Source organism: Triticum aestivum, chromosome 5D (assembly GCF_018294505.1).
Source record: "Triticum aestivum cultivar Chinese Spring chromosome 5D, IWGSC CS RefSeq v2.1, whole genome shotgun sequence".
NCBI classification, from domain to species: domain Eukaryota; kingdom Viridiplantae; phylum Streptophyta; class Magnoliopsida; order Poales; family Poaceae; genus Triticum; species Triticum aestivum.
Window position 1 is genome coordinate 239407007 of NC_057808.1, and position 19579 is coordinate 239426585.

Here is a 19579-nt window from a genome sequence, read left to right on the forward strand (position 1 = left end):
TTAAACTGTGGAGGGGGGCACCGCACACGGCTAAGACAATTGATCTTGTGTGTTCTAGGGTGCCCCCTTGCCTCCGGATATAAAGGAGGAGAGGGGGAGACCAGCCCTTGTAGGGCGCGCCAAGAGAGAGGAGTCCTACTAGGACTCCAAGTCCTAGTAGGATTCCACTTGGTGGAAGGGGGAAGAAGGAAGGGAGAGGGAGAGGGGAAGGAAAGGGGGGCGCCGCCCCCTTCCCCTAGTCCAATTCGGACTGCCATGGGGGGGGGGGGCGGCCAGCCCCTTGCGGCCCTCCTCTCTCTCCACTAAGGCCCATCAAGGCCCATTAGTTCCCCCGAGGGTTTCCGATAACCCTCCGGCACTCCGATAATTACGCGGTACCACCCGGAACTCATCTGGTGTCCGAATAACATCATCTAATATATCATTATTTATGTCTCAACCATTTCGAGACTCGTCGTCACGTCCGAGATCTCATCCGGGACTCCGAACAAACTTCGCTCATCAAATCACATAACTCATAATACAAATCGTCATCGAACGTTAAGCGTGCGGACCCTACGGGTTCGAGAACTATGTAGACATGACCGAGACACATCTTCGGTCAATAACCAATAGCAAACCTGGATGCTCATATTGGCTCCTACATATTCTACGAAGATCTTTATCGGTAAAACCGCATAACAACATACGTTGTTCCTTTTGTCATCGGTATGTTACTTGCCCGAGATTCGATCGTCAGTATCCTTATACCTAGTTCAATCTTGTTACCGGCAAGTCTCTTTACTCGTTTCGTAATGTATCATCCCGTAACTAACTCATTAGTCACATTGCTTGCAAGGCTTATAGTGATGTACATTACCGAGAGGGCCCAGAGATACCTCTCCGATACACAGAGTGACAAATCCTAATCTCGATCTATGCCAACTCAACAAACACCATCAGAGACACCTGTAGAGCATCTTTATCATCACCCAGTTACGTTGTGACGTTTGATAGCACACAAGGTGTTCCTCTGGTATTCGGGAGTTGCATAATCTCATAGTCATAGGAACATGTATAAGTCATGATGAAAGCAATAGCAATATAACTAAACGATCATTATGCTAAGCTAACGGATGGGTCTTGTCCATCACATCATTCTCTAATGATGTGATCCCTTCATCAAATGACAACACATGTCTATGGTGAGGGAACTTAACGATCTTTGATTAATGAGCTAGTCAAGTAGAGGCATACTAGGGACACTTTGTTTGTCTATGTATTCACACATGTACTAAGTTTCCGGTTAATACAATTCTAGCATGAATAATAAACATTTATCATGATGTAAGGAAATATAAATAACAACTTTATTATTGCCTCTAGGGCATATTTCCTTCACAAAAGGGGGAGATTGTAAGTGCATCTAGTGCCACCCCTAGTTGGTTTTGGAGTATTGACGACAAACTTGGTTGAGGGACTAATGTGTTTGTGAGAATTGCAGGATAACACAGGTAGTAGTCCCTCATTGATTCAGTTTACCTACCAGAGATGACCCCTAAAAATGTATGAAGACATTGAAGACAATGGTGGTTCGTGAAGACATTCACGATAAAGATAATGACCCGTGAAGACATTCACTTGAAGAATATGGAGTGCAAAGACTTAGTTGTTTTGTAGTTTCCTTTTCTTCTTTATTGAGTCATAGGAACCACCGGGCTGTTAAGTGGGGTCCAAGTGAACAAAGTCAGATGACTGATGTGATACTCAACCAAAATCCTATGTCTTCGAGCGAAGACAATGATAGCAAATCTTATCCAGAGTTGGATGAGTCAGCTTTGCTTGTAGCCCAAGCCAAGCTGTCGTGTGTGTTTGAAATCCGACCGTTGGACATGTGTCGGTTCCTTAGTGACCCATGGTCATTTCGGACATATCAGGTCGGGTTGCCTCCTGGCTATAAATAGCCCACCCCCTACACCATAAATTGGTGGCTGCTCAGGGTTAGTGCATGGCTTTTGTCGTTTGAGAGCAACCCACCTCCGAAGCCTTTGAGAGAGAGAGTTCCTTGTGAGGACAAAGCCCAAAACACCCAAAGCCAAAGAGTGTTAGGCATCACTGAAGTCTTTCTTCTGTGTGATCTGAAGACTTGTTACACTTAAGGACTGTGAATCCTGCAGCCGGTTAGGCGTCACATTCTGAGCATCCAAGAGCCATTGTGGATTGCCGGTGAACGAAGTCTGTGAAGGTTTGGAAGTCTACCTTGAAGACTTACCAGAGTAATTGGGCGAGGACTGGGTGTCCTTAGCTCAAGGGGAATAAGGTGAAGACGCGGTCTTTTGAGTTTAATCTCAGCCTCCCTAACCAGACGTACAGTTGTCACAACAACTGGAACTGGTCTACCAAATCATTGTCTTCATCAAGCAGCTGGTTCTATCCCCTACTTCCTTTACTTTTCAGTTTGTCTTTCGTGAAGTCATTGCTTGCTTGTCTGATCTGATTGACTTCACTGTGTGAATACTTTTACCTGTTTGGCTTCATATTATCTTCCATTCTGATCCATACTACCTAGCTGCTGATAGTATTCGTACTTTCACAATACTGCTCACTTGACTATGGCTTGTCTAGTGTAGTCTATCTTCCGCTGCATATCAATAGGTTCATTTCATCTGTTTGTCTTCAAAGACCTCGTATTTTGAAGACTTTCATAAAAATCGCCTATTCACCCCCCTAGTCGATAACTAGCACTTTCAATTGGTATCAGAGCAAGGTGCTCCCTTGTTCTATGTGATTCGGTTTAACCACCTGGAGTTTTAGCTATGTCGACTGTAGGGATAATCAAAGTCTCCGCTGCGTGCCTAGTCTTATGGCACTGATTACCCCTACTGGAAGAATAAGATGCGCATGCATCTTGAAGCCATTGACATTGTCCTCTGGTATGTCGTCAAGACAGGCGTTCCCAAGGTCGGTGAAGGTGTCACCGCTGCTGATGTCAAGAGGTTCGCTCAACTGGACTTGACCGCCAAGAATATCATCTGTGGTCATCTGACCAAAGGATAGTATGGCCGTGTGAGTGCACTGGAAACTGCGAAGCTAGTCTGGGACTGGCTGTCCAAGGTCAACGAAGGCATTTCAACTCAGAGAGACTCAAGGATTGATGTTCTTCGCAATCTCTTCAACCACTTCAAGAGGAATGACAATGAAAATGTCCAGCTCACGTTCGATTGCCTCACTGATATCACCAATGAGCTTCGTGCTCTTGGCGCCACTGAGATCACCAAGCATGAAATCGTCAAGAAGCTTCTGAGATTACTTGATAGCTCATTTGACACCTTGGCCTCGATGATACAAGAACGTCCTGACTTCACATATTTCGATCCATTTGTCATACTTGAGAGGCGCAACACACATGAGTTCCAGCTATCTGAGAAGAGAGACATCTATGGCCCCAACTATGGTCGAACCCGTGCTTTGAAGGAAAGGGCCATTTCTTCATCTGAAGAAGAATCTGACTGTAGTTTTGAGGATCCTGAATATATTGGAAAGGAGCTAGCAATGCTCGTGAAGAAGTTCCAGAAGTTCTCCAAAAAGAATCACTTCGGAAAGTCTTCAAGATCCAACTCAAGAAATGATGAGGCTTCCTCTCGTGGCCACAAGAAGAGAACATGCCACAAATGCAAGAAGCCAGGCCACTACATCTCTGAGTGTCCTCAATGGGACAAGGAATCTAGGAAGAAGAAGAAGAGCAAGGAATATGATTCTGACGACAAGAAGAAGAAGAAGAAATCCTAAAAGTCTTCTTCAAAGTCTTCATCAAAGTCTTCGTCTCACAAGAAAAGCTCATCTGGAAAGGCTCATGCGTACGTTGGCAAGGAAATGGATTCTAAGGAGGAGTTTGCTTCTAAGGAGGCGGAGGTGGAGTCTGAGGAGGAGTCTGATTCAGGCGTGGCAAGCCTGGCTCTAGCTTCGGCATTCGTCGCTAAGTCCATCTTCAACACTGAAGACAATGATCACGTCGCCGACACTGAAGCCAATGATGAGGACGATGTCGGTGTCAAAACCGGCAGATCTCGGGTAGGGGGTCCCGAACTGTGCGTCTAAGGATCGAAGGTAACATGAGGCAGGGGACACAATGTTTACCCAGGTTCGGGCCCTCTCGATGGAGGTAATACCCTGCTTCCTGCTTGATTGACTTTGATGAGTATAGGGGTTACAAGAGTTGATCTACCTTGAGATTGTGTTGGCTAAACCCTAGATGTCTAGCCTGTATGATTATGATTGCCTCTATGGACTAAACCCTCCGGTTTATATAGACACCGGAGGGGGCTAGGGCTGTACAGAGTCGGTTTTACAGAGAAAGGAATCTTCATATCCGCACGCCAAGCTTGCCTTCCACGCCAAGGAGAGTCCCATCCGGACACGGAGAGAGCCTTCCATCTTGTATCTTCACGGCCCATGAGTCCGGCCCATGTCCCATAGCCCGGACGCCCGACGACCACCCAATCCAGGACTCCCTCAGTAGCCCCCGAACCAGTCTTCAATGACGATGTATCCGGTGCGCAAATTGTCTTCGGCATTGCAAGGCGAGTTCCTCTTCCGAATATTCCAAAGCATCTGAGCCAAAGGGTTGTCTTCGGCTTTTACATCTTCGGTCGTGGCAAGATGAATTCTTCGAACAACTCGGTTTTATATTAAATGCTATACCCTTCGGCTTCTGTGCCTCCATCGCCTCAGCTTCCACATGGCAAATGAATACGAAGGGTCCAAGTGCTTTGCAAATAACCCCTCGACATCGTATAGAAGGTTCCTATTTAAAGAGATTTAGATCTCAGATGCCATTCCATACCAGACAAAAATTCTCCGATCTTGCCTCAAGAAACCACGCAATCATGGCCAGCGCTCCTAGTTCTTCCTCCCGCCCCCACGGCCCTCAAAAAGGCGATTGGGAGAGCTGCTCTGTATCCCACGTCCAGCTAACCAAGCTCCAGGCGCAGGGTTATCTCCCCCCTGCGGATCTAGTCCCCGTTCGGGCGGGATTAACCTCTTTTACTGGCAAAGCCCTGGCAGAAAATTTCCCGAATCCTTCAGAAGGGGAGCGAGTGTGCTTCGTTTCATTTCTTTTAAGAGGTGTTGGATTTCCAATTCATCCCTTCCTACGAGGTCTCCTGGAGTACTATGGCCTCCAACTGCACAATCTCACGCCAAGCTCCATTCTGCATATCGTGGGCTTCGTCGCTCTCTGCGAGTTGTTCCTGGGCTGCGAGGCCCATTTCGAGCTGTGGAGGAAGCTTTTCTGCCTCGAACCTCGTTCCCAAGAGGGATCCATATTTGAGGTGGGCGGTGTCAAAGTATGGCGCATCGCCGGGACAGGATACCTATCCGACACTCCGGAGAAGGCATCTGAAGAGTGGCCCTCGGAGTGGTTTTATATTGAAGACGTCGTTCTTTCGGACCCGATTTGACATGCCTTCCTGAATTTTCCAATGCTCCGTTAAAGAAGCGCCACAGCTGGCGCCCCCGGAGCTATGAGGAGATGGATAGTGCGGAAGTTAAGATGTTAATGGACAAGATAAAAGTACTTGCCCAATCCGGACTGTCCATAATTGAGGTCATGGTGATTTCCAGAACGCGAGGTGTTCAGCCACACCAATCTAGAGGACTCCCCACGTGGAACTTCAACGGGGAGGATGATACATCTCGATACGGGCGCAAGGGTCCGGAAAACTTTGCCGCCCTGGCCGCCATGTTGGCCGATCTTTATAGAGGGGAGAAAGAGGAATTCACTCGCCTTAAGTGCCGAGATGGCTTTTCCATGTACAACCCCCTAGCTGGGTAAGCTTTTAATCCTGAACCTTACTCAATCTTCTTCCTGAGGCGCAACTAGTTGAACTTAACCTGACCACTTTTAACAGGAATGGAAGGCCATTGCGGAGATCTATAGTCCTGCTTCGCAATCGGAGGACCATATTCGGGACCTAGATCCCGGATTTGAGGAGGATCCGGATATATCCGTGGAGCTCAAGGAGGGGGTCTTTTATCAGGCGAGCTATGACGGCACAGAAGGGGCCATTGTAGCCGGTTACCCCGGCCTTCTCCCTTCTTCCCATGTAAGTACCCAAGGAGCGTTTCCTCCAAAGGAGTTTTCCCATCACACCTCACCTACTGCACTGTCTCGTGCTTCAAAGGGGCGGCGCTCGTCTCGCCACGCCGCATCAGGATCGTCCTTTAAGAGGGGGACGCCGACACAAGGCGCGTCTTCGAAGAGAAAGGCGGACGGCGATACTTCCAAGCCTCTACCTTCATCAAAAAGGTACGGTCTTCAATACGTCCGACGGCAAACATACCGAACTGTGGCGTTTTCTGCTATGCCATATTTCAGGAAGAGCATTCACCGGACTGTATCCGGAGATACTGCCGGGCATATGTCCACCAACCTGACCCCGGACCCTGCCTCTAGGGCTAGAGTTGATGCGGGTGCAATGCCGGATTGTCCTCTCTCCGACGATTCGGATAATGTATCCGTCACCAACTCCGAAGCGGAGAGTGCAATGAACCATCGGTGTTGGAGGGCAGCTATGCGTGATCCTAACTTTACTGAAGAGGCATTCAATGCCTTCAGCTCGGCAGATGCATATATCCGAGCTGCTCGAGATGGGCTCGCTGGAGCCACTTACCAGCTTTCAAAGGATATGCGGGTAAGATTATTTTGTGTATATTCAATAGTCATATACCAGTAGCCCCCGAGACTTGAAAATAGTTGAGGCAACTGATTTTAAGGATTGATATATAATCAGGTACTCACTGAGAAGAACAACATCCTATCTCGGGAGCTAGAACAGTGTCAGACCCAGCTGACTGCTGTTACCGCAAAACTGGCGAAATCCAAGGAGGCACCAACTGGTAATGTCCTCTTCTGTCCGGGAAATACGACCATGTGCCTGTAGTGTTTATGCGAATAAACACCATTGTATTTTATGATAGAAGGAACGTCGGAGCAGCTGGAAGAGAAACTAAAAGCCGCGCAGGCGGATAAAGAACATGCCGAAAGGCAAGAGGCTGCTGGTCAATGTGTACTTACACGAGCCTGGGACGAGAATAACAAGCTGCAGGATGCCAACACCCAGCTCGGCGAAGAGCTGAAAGACGTGCGAGCCCAACTGGCGGACGCCTTGAAGGAGAATAGAAGGTTGAGAGGCGGCATATTCAGTATGCCTGTAAACTTATTTTTGAAAAGTTTGGTAAAGCGAATCGTAACAAGTTTATTGCTGTAGGTGTGCTAACAGGGCGACCCGAACAAGAGGTGTCCGAATTTCAAGGCGGCCTGCTATAAGAGCTGTCCAAGATGCATGAGCGAGCTCGGAAGGCAATGAGAAACATTGCTAAGGCTTTATGGCCAGCCAATTCTCCTCCAGGAAGTATGGAGGAACTCATCAATTTATTCAAGGGAGCTCGGCGCCGTTTTGCACTATGGAAGATATCAGCATGCCGAGAAGGTGCTCGGGAAGCCTGGGCCATGGTAAAAACACGGTACACCAAACGTGATCCGAATAATATGGCGCAGGTTGGACTGATAACCCACAAGTATAGGGGATAAATTGTAGCCTCTTTCGATAAGTAAGAGTGTCGAACCCAACGAGGAGCTAAAGGTAGAACAAATATTCCCTCAAGTTCTATTGACCACCGATACAACTCTACGCACGCTTGACGTTCGCTTTACCTAGAACAAGTATGAAACTAGAAGTACTTTGTAGGTGTAACGGGATAGGTTTGCAAGATAATAAAGAGCACGTAAATAAAAACTAGGGGCTGTTTAGATAAAGAAGCAATAAAGTTAGTATAGCGAGTATGGAAAAGTGGTGCTAGGAGTTGCGAAATTGTCCCTAAGCAATTGACTACTTTACTAGACCGATAGCAAGTTTTATGTGGGATAGGCCACTTCTAGTATGTCATCCCTGACTTGGAATTCTATGCACTTATGATTGGAACTATTAGCAAGCATCCGCAACTACTAACGTTCATTAAGGTAAAACCCAACCATAGCATTAAGATATATTGGTCCCCCTTCAATCCCGTATGCATCAATTTCTATACTAGGTTGAAGCTTCTGTCACTCTTGCCCTCCAATACATAGTCCTATCAACATACAACTAACCCTATGGTGTGATCCACGCGCGCGCTCATATGATGGGCACCAAAGGACAGCAACATAGCCACAAGCAAATTAAACCAATCATAGCAATTCACCAATTACCGATAGGACAACGAAAATCTACTCAGACATCATAGGATGGCAACACATCATTGGATAATAATATGAAGCATAAAGCACCATGTTCAAGTAGAGGGTGCAGCGGGTTGCGGGAGAGTGAACTGCTGTAGATAGATGGGGGAGGTGATCAAGATGTTGGTGAGGATGACAGAGGTGTTGGTGTAGATCACCATCGCACGATGATGGCCCCGGCGGCACTTCGGCGCCACCGGAAACGAGGGGGAGAGAGATCCCCTCCTTCTTCCTTGGCCTTCTCCCTAGGTGGGAGAAGGGTTCTCCCTCTGGTACTTAGTCTCCATGGCATGGGAGGGGCGAGAGCCCCTCCGAGAATGGATCTCTCTCTCTCTCTCTCTCTCTCTCTCTCTCTCTCTCTCTCTCTCTCTCTCTCTCTCTCTCTCTCTCTCTGTGTGTTTCTGCGCTCCAGATTCTGGCCTTTCACCGTTTCTTAAATTCCCGGAGATCCGTAACTCCTATTGGGCTGAAATTTTAACACAATTTCTATCCGGATATTGGCTTTCTTGCGGCGAAAGAAGGGCACCAACCGCCTTACAGGGTGGCCACGAGGGTCAAGGGCGAGCCCACCCCCCTGGCGCGTGCCCCCTACCTCATGGCCCCCTCGGGCATCGTCTCGCGTTGATTCTTCTTCCCAAAAATCACATATATTCCAAAAAAAATCTTCGTCAGTTTTTATCCCGTTTGGACTCCGTTTGATATGGATTTTCTGCGAAACAAAAAACATGCAACAAACAGGAACTGGCACTGGGCAGTGGATCAATATGTTAGTCCCAAAAAATAGTATAAAAAGTTGCGAAAAGTATATGAAAGTTGTATAATATTGGCATGGAACAATCAAAAATTATAGGTATGACGGAGACGTATCAGCATCCCCAAGCTTAATTCCTGCTCGCCCTCGAGTAGGTAAATGATAAAAAGATAATTTTTGATGTGGAATGCTACCTAGCATAATCTTGATCACATAATCTAATCATGGCATGAATATTAAGACACGAGTGATTCAAAGTAATAGTCTATCATTTGACATTAAGACAATAATACTTCAAGCATACTAATAAAACATTCATGTATTGTCAAAATAACATGGCCAAAGAAAGTTATCCCTACAAAATCATATGGTCTGGCTATGCTCCATCTTCACCACACAAAATATTCAAATCATGCACAACCCCGATGACAAGCCAAGCAATTGTTTCATAATTTTGACGTTCTCAAAGCTTTTCAACTTTCACGCAATACATGAGCGTGATCGATGGACATAGCACTATAGGTGGAATAGAATATGATGGTGGAGGTTGTGTGGAGAAGACAAAAAGGAGAAAGTCTCACATCGACGCGGCTAATCAACGGGCTATGGAGATGCCCATCAATTGATGTCAATGTGAGGAGTAGGGATTTCCATGCAACGGATGCACTAGAGCTATAAGTGTATGAAAGCTCAAACTGAAACTAAGCGGGTGTGCATCCAACTTGCTTGCTCATGAAGACCTAGGGCATTTGAGGAAGCCCGTCGTTGGAATATACAAGACAAGTTCTATAATGAAAATTCCCACTAGTATATGAAAGTGATAACTCAAGAGACTCTCTATATGAAGAACATGGTGCTACTCTAAAGCACAAGTGTGGTAAAAGGATAGTAACATTGTCCCTTCTCTCTTTTTCTCTCATTTTTTTGTTTTCTCTTCTTTTTTTTGGTGGGCTTCTTTGGCTCCCCTTTTTTTTATTTTGGCTTCTTTGGCCTCTCTTTTTTTAACCTCACATGGGACAATGTTCTAATAATGATGAACATCACACTTTTATTTACTTACAACTCGATATTACAACTCGATACTAGAACAATATGACTATATATGAATGCCTCCGGCGGTGTACCGGGATGTGCAATGATCTAGTGTAGCAATGACATCAAAAAACGGACAAGCCATGAAAACATCATGCTAGCTATCTTACGATCATGCAAAGCAATATGACAATAAATGCTCAAGTCATGTATATGATGATGATGGAAGTTGCATGGCAATATATCTCGGAATGGCTATGGAAATGCCATGATAGGTAGGTATGGTGGCTGTTTTGAGGAAGATATAAGGAGGCTTATGTGTGATAGAGCGCATCGTATCACGGGGTTTGGTTGCACCAGCGAAGTTTGCACCAACTCTCGAGGTGAGAAAGGGCAATGCACGGTACCGAAGAGGCTAGCAATGATGGAAGGGTGTGAGTGCGTATAATCTGTGGACTCAACATTAGTCATAAAGAAATCACATACTTATTGCAAAAATCTATTAGTCATCGAAACAAAGTACTACACGCATGCTCCTAGGGGGATAGATTGGTAGGAAAAGACCATCGCTCGTCCCCGACCGCCACTCATAAGGAAGCCAATCAATAAATACCTCATGCTCCAACTTCGTTACATAACGGTTCACCATACGTGCATGCTACGGGAATCACAAACTTCAACACAAGTATTTCTACAATCCACAACTACCCACTAGCATGACTCTAATATCACCATCTTTATATCGCAAAACTATTGCAAGGAATCAAACATATCATATTCAGTGATCTACAAGTTTTATGTAGGATTTATGACTAACCATGTGAATGATCAATTCCTGTCAACTCTCTAAATAGATATAAGTGAGGCAAGAGTTTAATTCTTTCTACAAAAGATATGCCCACGCTCTAACAAATATAAGTGAAGCAAAAGAGCATTCTACAAATGGCGGTTTTCTATGTGTAAGGAAACAAGCAGTCCATACTTCAAATGATATAAGTGAAGCACATGAAGCATTCTATAAAGCCATACTCAAAAGGTATAAGTGAAGTGCAATGAGCATTCTATAAATCAACCATGGAATATCTCATACCAGCATGGTGCATCAAATAAAAGTGAAAACGAAATGCAAAAGACGCTCCAAGATTTGCACATATCACATGAACGAAACGAAACCAAAAACATACGAATACTTGTTGAAGAAAGATGGGATGCCTTCCGGGGCATCCCCAAGCTTAGACGCTTGAGTCTCCTTGAATATTTACTTGGGGTGCCTTGGGCATCCCCAAGCTTGAGCTCTTGCCTTTCCTCCTTCTCCTCATATCGAGACCTCCTCGATCTTTGAACACTTCATCCACACAAAACTCTACAGAAAGTTCGGTAAGATCCGTTAGTATAATAAAGCAAATCACTACTCTAAGTACTGTTGCAACCCAATTAATATTTTGTTTTTGCATTGTAGCTACTGTAATATAACTTTTCCATGGCTTAATCCACTGATAGAAATCGATAGTTTCATCAAAACAAGCAAACAATGCATCAAAAACAGAATCTGTCTTAAACAGGACAGTCTGTAGTAATCTGAACATTCAACATAACTATGTTACTCAAAAAATTCTGAAACAATTAGAAAAAACAAATTTTTTTGATGGAAATACAGTGCAAAAAGTTTTATAACCGTTTGACGTTCCAGTAAAAAATGTAAAATCGCGCACTACAGCCAAAGTTTCTATTTCTGCACCGCACAAACCAACAAGCAATGTAAACATCCTAAAGGCAAATCTTGGCACATTATTTTTACGATACAATGGATTTAAACTTTATAAAAACACACAACAGAAATAAATGACTCTCTAAAACTTCCGGGTTGTCTCCCTGGCAGCGCTTTCTTTAAAGCCATTAAGCTAGGCATATAGTGCTCAGGTAATGGATCCACCCGGATCCCAAGGTATATCAAAGCCAATTTTAATTAACAATGATTTGTGATTTAGTAGTGAGCACAAAGTAACATATATCATGCAACAATGAAGTCTAACTCTCTTCCTATGCATCGACATGTCATAAAAGAACAATTCATGCACACAAAGTAAAGGCCAATACATAGCATAAGCAGTTTCTTGCAATTTTATCGTGTGGGAAACATAGAGAGGTGGAGATATAGTTCCTCTCTCATAATAATTGCAAGTAGGATCGACAAGCACGTGCATATTATATCTATCAAAATCATCATGTGTAGTAGTAAAACGCAATCCATCAATATAATCCTTAATAAGGGCAAACTTCTCCGATATAGTGTAGTCGGGAGAATTCAAAAAGATAATAGGACTATCATGCGTGGGTGCAATATCAACAATTTCATGTTTAACATAAGGAACTATAGCAAGTTCATCTCCATAAGCATAATCAATATTGGCATCTTGGCCACAAGCATAGCAAGCATCATCAAAAAGGGATATTTCAAAAGAATCAACGAGATCATAACAATCATCATAGCATTCATCCTTCAGTAAAAACGAAGGGACATTAAATAATGTATGAGTTGGAGAGTTACTCTCATTAGAAGGTGGGCATGGGTAGCTAATCCGATCTTCCTCCTTTTGTTCTTCGCCCTCCTCATCATCTTTTTCATCCAATGAGCTCACGGTTTCATCAATTTCTTCTTCCATAGACTCCTGCAAAATATTAGTCTCTTCTTGGACAGCGGAGGAGTCCTCAATATATGGTTTAACATAGGCATTAGAAGCATAATTATCATAAAAATATTTAAGTATGGAAAAAATTTCAGATTTGTAAAGAGTAGCATCATACTTTTCAATCAAAGAAGCAATTTCATAAGCACCCTTAAAAGCAACAAATTCTTCAATTTGTTGAACATCATAGTAATTATAAACACCATTAGCATACGAAGATACGATTCCATTATCACTAAACTCACATTGGTAGGGAAGGTGTTTCTTAGGGTCTTCAGAACAACAAGTAAAATCATACATTTCACATAAATTCCAAGCATCGCATTGCAAACGATGAATTTGATCCAGTAAAAGTTTCCCTTTTTGAGATAAGCGGTGTCGCACATAACAAGAATGCTCATCTAAAGATTTGCCCTCAACTAAGCTAGTTGGGGTTTCAGCACGAGCACATAGGGATCAAAGATGATCCAAGTAAAAAGCTTCAGGAGTGTGATAGATTTTGAGTGGTTCTTCAACCATTGGGGTAGTAGGTACAACTAATATTTTTTGGTATTTTGTTTTTCCTACCCATAACTAAAGGTAGAAAACAAGATCACAAAATAAAAACTACTTAGTGATAAAGCAAACAAGCGCACACGACAATATTCACCCCACGCTATTGCTCCCCGACAACGGCGCCAGAAAAAGGTCTTGATAACCCACAAGTATAGGGGATCAATTGTAGCCTCTTTCGATAAGTAAGAGTGTCGAACCCAACGAGGAGCTAAAGGTAGAACAAATATTCCCTCAAGTTCTATCGACCACCGATACAACTGTACGCACGCTTAACATTCGCTTTACCTAGAACAAGTATGAAACTAGAAGTACTTTGTAGGTGTAACGGGATAGGTTTGCAAGATAATAAAAAGCATGTAAATAAAAACTAGGGGCTGTTTAGATAAAGAAGAAATAAAGTTAGCACATCGAGTATGTAAAAGTGGTGGTAGGAGTTCTGAAATTGTCCCTAAGCAATTGACTACTTTACTAGACCGATAGCAAGTTTTATGTGGGAGAAGCCACTGCTAGCATATCATCCCTGACTTGGAATTCTATGCACTTATGATTGGAACTATTAGCAAGCATCCGCAACTACTAACGTTCATTAAGGTAAAACCCAACCATACCATTAAGATATATTGGTCCCCCTTCAATCCCGTATGCATCAATTTCTATGCTAGGTTGAAGCTTCTGTCACTCTTGCCCTCCAATACATAGTCATATCAACATACAACTAACCCTATGGTGTGATCCACGCGCGCGCTCATATGATGGGCACCAAAGGATAGCAACATAACCACAAGAAAATTAAACCAATCATAGCAATTCACCAATTACCGATAGTACAACGAAAATCTACTCAGACATCATAGGATGGCAACACATCATTGGATAATAATATGAAGCATAAAGCACCATGTTCAAGTAGAGGGTACAGCGGTTTGCGGGAGAGTGGACCGTTGTAGATAGATGGGGGAAGGTGATGAAGATGTTGGTGAGGATGACAGAGGTGTTGGTGTAGATCGCCATCACACGATGATGGCCCCGGCGGCACTTTGGCACCACCGGAAGCGAGGGGGAGAGAGCCCCCCTCCTTCCTTGGCCTTCTCCCTAGGTGGGAGAAGGGTTCTCCCTCTGGTCCTTGGTCTCCATGGCATGGGAGGGGCGAGAGCCCCTCCGAGAATGGATCTCTCTCTCTCTCTCTCTCTCTCTCTCTCTCTCTCTCTCTCTCTCTCTCTCTCCCTCTCCCTCTGTTTCTACGCTCCAGATTCTGGCCTTTCACCATTTCTTAAATTCCCGGAGATCCGTAACTCCGATTGGGCTGAAATTTTAACACGATTTCTATCCGGATATTGGCTTTCTTGCGGCGAAAGAAGGGCACCAACCGCCTTACGGGGTGGCCACGAGGGTCAGGGGCGGGCCCCCTGCCTCGTGGCCCCCTCGGGCATCGTCTTGCGTTGATTCTTCTTCCCGAAAATCACATATATTCCAAAAAAAATCTCCGTCAGTTTTTATCCCATTTGGACTCCGTTTGATATGGATTTTCTGCGAAACAAAAAACATGCAACAAACAGGAACTGGCACTGGGCACTGGATCAATATGTTAGTCCCAAAAAATAGTATAAAAAGTTGCCAAAAGTATATGAAAAGTTGTATAATATTGGCATGGAACAATAAAAAATTATAGATACGACGGAGACGTATCACGGACCTCGAGGATCCGATGGACAGGAAATTCCAGTCAGCCTACTGTACGACCAAGTGAAGATGGCTGCCAAGTATTCACAACAAGATTGTGAACTAGACAAGCTGTTAGAGGGTCTGGAGGAAGAAGAAGTTTTTGAGTCCAAGTAGCAATGTACTTTCGTCGACAAACTTGTCTCCAACCGAATTTGTAAAACTATTGTCATGGCAGACTTTCTGCTTCGACCTCCGAAGACCCGAGGGTTGGAGTGTTTACGAATACTATACCGTAGGTAAACACCAAAGTATATTCGAAAAGCGGGCTATCCGTTCATAGTTGCTTGAACAGACAAGTTGTGTTCAGGGAGTTATGTTGTATTACGTTTAATTGTAAGAAACATCTTCCAAGGAGAATAGTTCCATTAAGGGTTCCTTTCCATGGGCCAACATGCGTTGTTTGTTTGCATTCTGAAGCTGTGATGCTAAAGATCACAGTGTACGTTATAGTCTAGGGGTTGTGTATGGCAACAAGGGCAATTCATGTTTTGTCCGCCGACCACTTATTCTCTTAAGAACGCTAGCCTTCGGCTTCACCCAGTCTAAGGTACATGTCCGGATAACCCGGTTGTAACAATCGCAGAGGTGCTCCCTTTATTCCCTAGCCGAATAAGCGGGAACGTAGGGCATAAGCACAGGAGCCAGGAAACCCAGCTTGGCAAAATCTTAAGTCATAAAAGGTGCATATAATGGCGAAGGAAAGACATATATGAGTAGAGGACACATATATAGGGTGAGCTTGATGCGCGAAAAATAAGAATAAGCTTCTTATAAAAAGAAGCCCCCAGGTATTGTGGGGTATGTACATTTAAGGATGTGGACCCTCAGGTGTGCGGTTTATCCGAACACGAGCTAAAAGTCGCATAAAAACGTGAAAAAAGAAAACAGTGAAAGAGAGAAAAGAAGGAACGAGGAAAAAAGGGGTATATGTGCGGACTTTAGGCGTAGAATTTTGGAGCCTTGCAGCGTTCCATGGGTTTGGCTCTAGGCGATTATCCGAAGCATTGCGAAGGCGATAGGCTCCTCCAGTGTGAACTTCATCTATAATGAAGGGACCCTCCCATTTGGGCTTGAGCTTGTCCTTTTTCTTCTCTGGTAGGCGTAGAACGAGTTCACCGACGTTGTAAGTCTTTGCCCGTACTTCTCTGCTTTGATATCGCCGAGCCTGCTGTTGATAGAATGCGAAACGGGCCTTCGCGACATCGCGCTCCTCCTCCAGGCCGTCCAAGTCGTCCTGCCGATCGAGCTCGGCTTCTCTCTCTTCATACATGTGCATGCGGGGTGAGTCGTGAATAATGTCACAAGGCAAGACTGCCTCCGCACTATACACCATGAAAAAGGGTGTATATCCAGTCGTGCGACTGGGCGTGGTCTGCAGCCCCCAGAGTACGGAATCAAGTTCCTCGACCCAGTGTTTATCTGATTCTTGCAGAGATCGCGCTAGTCTGGGTTTGATGCCGCTCATGATCATGCCGTTAGCCCGTTCAACCTGACCGTTTGTCTAAGGGTGATATACGGAGGCATAATCGAGCTTGATGCCCAAATTGGTGCACCAATTTTTCACCTCATCGTCTGTAAAATTAGAGCCATTGTCAGTAATAATACTGCATGGGACACCATAACGGTGTACGACACCAGATATAAAGCCTATCACCGGTCTGGCTTCAGCCGTTTTAACTGGTTTGGCTTCTATCCACTTAGTGAACTTGTTGACCATAACCAATAAGTATTTCTTCTTATGGCTTCCCCCTTTAAGAGGTCTGACCATGTCAAGCCCCTAGACTGCAAAGGGCCAGGTGATGGGGATTGTTCATAGGGCAGTGGGCGGCATGTGGCTTTGATTATTAAAAAGCTGGCATCCAACGCAGCGCTGTACGAGGTCCTGTGCATCTGCTCGGGCCGTGGGCCAAAAGAAACCCGTACGGAAGGCCTTGCTTACAAGGGCCCGAGCTGCGGCGTGATGGCCGCCAAGACCAGCGTGTATTTCAGCCAAGAGCTGTCACCCCTCTTCTTCGGAGATGCATCTTTGAAGGACTCCGGTAGTACTTTTCTTGTATAGTTCTCCTTCGTGAACTTTGTAGGCCTTCGAGCGTCGAACGATACGACGGGCCTCAGTCTGATCCTCGGGGAGCTCATTCCTAGTCAGGTAGGCAAGGAAAGGCTCGGTCCATGGGGCAATTACAGCCATGAGTTCATGGGCCGATGGTGTTATTTCAGTGCCCGAGCCCCTGACGATATCAGAACTGTGTTCGGAACCTGGGGGTGTGATCGGCCCCGGGCTAGTGTTGTCGTTCTCGTCCTGCCACACCACGGATGGCTTGAAGAGCCTTTCCACAAAGGTGTTAGGCGGGACGAGGTCGCATTTAGCACCCATGCGAGTAAGGATGTCCGCGGCTTGATTACTCTCTCGGGCCACGTTATGAAACTCGAGCCCCTCAAACCGAGCTGATATTTTCAGTACGGCGTTGCGGTAAGCCGCCATCTTCGGGTCTTTTTCATCGAATTCTCCGTTTATTTGGGATATTGCAAGGTTTGAATCCCCGCGCACCTCAAGGCATTGTATGCCCATGGAGACAGCCATCCGGAGACCATGCAATAGGGCCTCATACTCGGCTGGGTTGTTAGAGTCTGTATACAATATTTGGAGCACATAACAGACTGTGTCTCTTGTGGGGGATGTCAAAACGACACCAGCCCCAAGTCCGGCTAACGTTTTGGATCCATCAAAGTGCATCACCCAGTTGGAATACGAGCCGTACTCTTTAGGGAGTTCGGCCTCTGTCCATTCGGCAACGAAGTCAGCCAACACCTGAGATTTAATGGCTCGGCGTGGTTTGTAAGTTATTTCAAATGGTAAGAGCTCAATGGCCCATTTGGCAATCCGGCCGGTGGCGTCCCGGTTGTTTATAATATCATTGAGTGGTACTTCTGAGGCCACAGTAATTGATCATTCTTGAAAGTAATATCGCAGTTTGCGGGATGCCATATAGACTGCATAGGCTATCTTTTGATAATGCGGGTATCGAGATTTGCATGGTGTAAGGACCGTCGATACGTAGTATACTGGTTTTTGGAGTGGGAACTTATGCCCCTCCTCCTCTCGTTCAGCAACGAGCACCGCACTCACGACCTGGTGAGTTGCATATATGTAGAGCAACATTGGTTCGCCGACGTTTGGTGCGGCCAGGATGGGGTTGCTTGCTAGCAAAGTTTTTATTTCCTCCAGTTCGGCTGTTGCAGCGTCCGTCCACGCAAAGTGGTCGGTGCATCGAAGCAAGCGATACAATGGCAATGCCTTTTCTCCTAATCTGGAGATAAAGCGGCTCGATGCTGCCATGCACCCGGCTAGTTTTTGGACCTGCTTGAGGTCAGTTGGTGTTGCCAATTGTGACAGGGCTCGGATTTTGGCCGGGTTTGCTTCAATTCCTCTATTGGAGACAATAAACCCGAGCAGTTTGCCGGCAGGAACGCCGAAAACGCACTTTTCCGGATTGAGCCTTATGTCATATGTTCGAAGGTTTTCGAATGTAAGCCGTAAGTCGTCCACCAATGATTCAACATGCCTGGTTTTGATGACTACGCCATCTACATATGCCTCCACCGTCTTGCCGATTTGCTTTTCTAGGCACGTTTGAATCATGCGTTGGTAAGTAGCGTCGGCGTTCTTGAGCCCGAAAGGCATAGTGCTGAAGCAGAAAGGCCCGTAAGGGGTGATGAATGCCGTTGCGGCTTGGTCGGATTCCTTCATCTTAATTTGATGGTATCCGGTGTATGCGTAGAGGAAACACAATGAATCGTGTCCTGCGATTGCATTGATAATCTGGTTGATGCACGATAGTGGGAAGGGGTCCTTGGGGCAGGCCTTGTTAAGGTCTTTGAAGCCGACACACAGGCGCCATGATTTATCCTTCTTTGGTACCATGACCAGGTTTGCTAGCCAATCCGGATGCTTGATCTCTCTGATAAACCCGGCTTCGAGGAGCTTCGCTAGTTCCTCCCCCATAGCATGTCGTTTGGGTTCGGAAAATCGCCGGAGTGTTTGCTTGATCGGCTTGTATCCCTTCAGTATATTGAGACTATGTTTGGCCAGCACGCGTGGGATTCCTAGCATATCCGAGGGGTGCCAGGCGAAGATGTCCCAGTTCTCGCGCAAGAACGTGCGTAATGCGGCGTCGACCGTTGGGTCGAGTTGTGCCCCAATGGAGGCTGTTTTGTTGGGATCCATCGAGTGAACTTGAAATTTGACTATTTCGTCAGCTAGCTTGAAAGAGGTGGATTTGGGCCTTTTATCAAGAATTACATCGTCCCTATCCACTGTGGAGCGTAGAGCGGTGAGTTCTTCGGCCGCTAGGGCTTCGGACAGTGCCTCAAGGGCCAGGGATGCGGTTTTATTTTCAGCAATGAGTGCTATGTCCGGATCACTGGAGATGGTGATAACACCATTGGGCCCGGGCATTTTGAGCTTCATGTACCCGTAATGGGGTATAGATTGAAAGTGTGTGAATGCGTCTCGCCCTAATAGGACATGATATCCGTTGTTGAAAGGAGCAACCTGGAAGATTATCTCCTCGGACC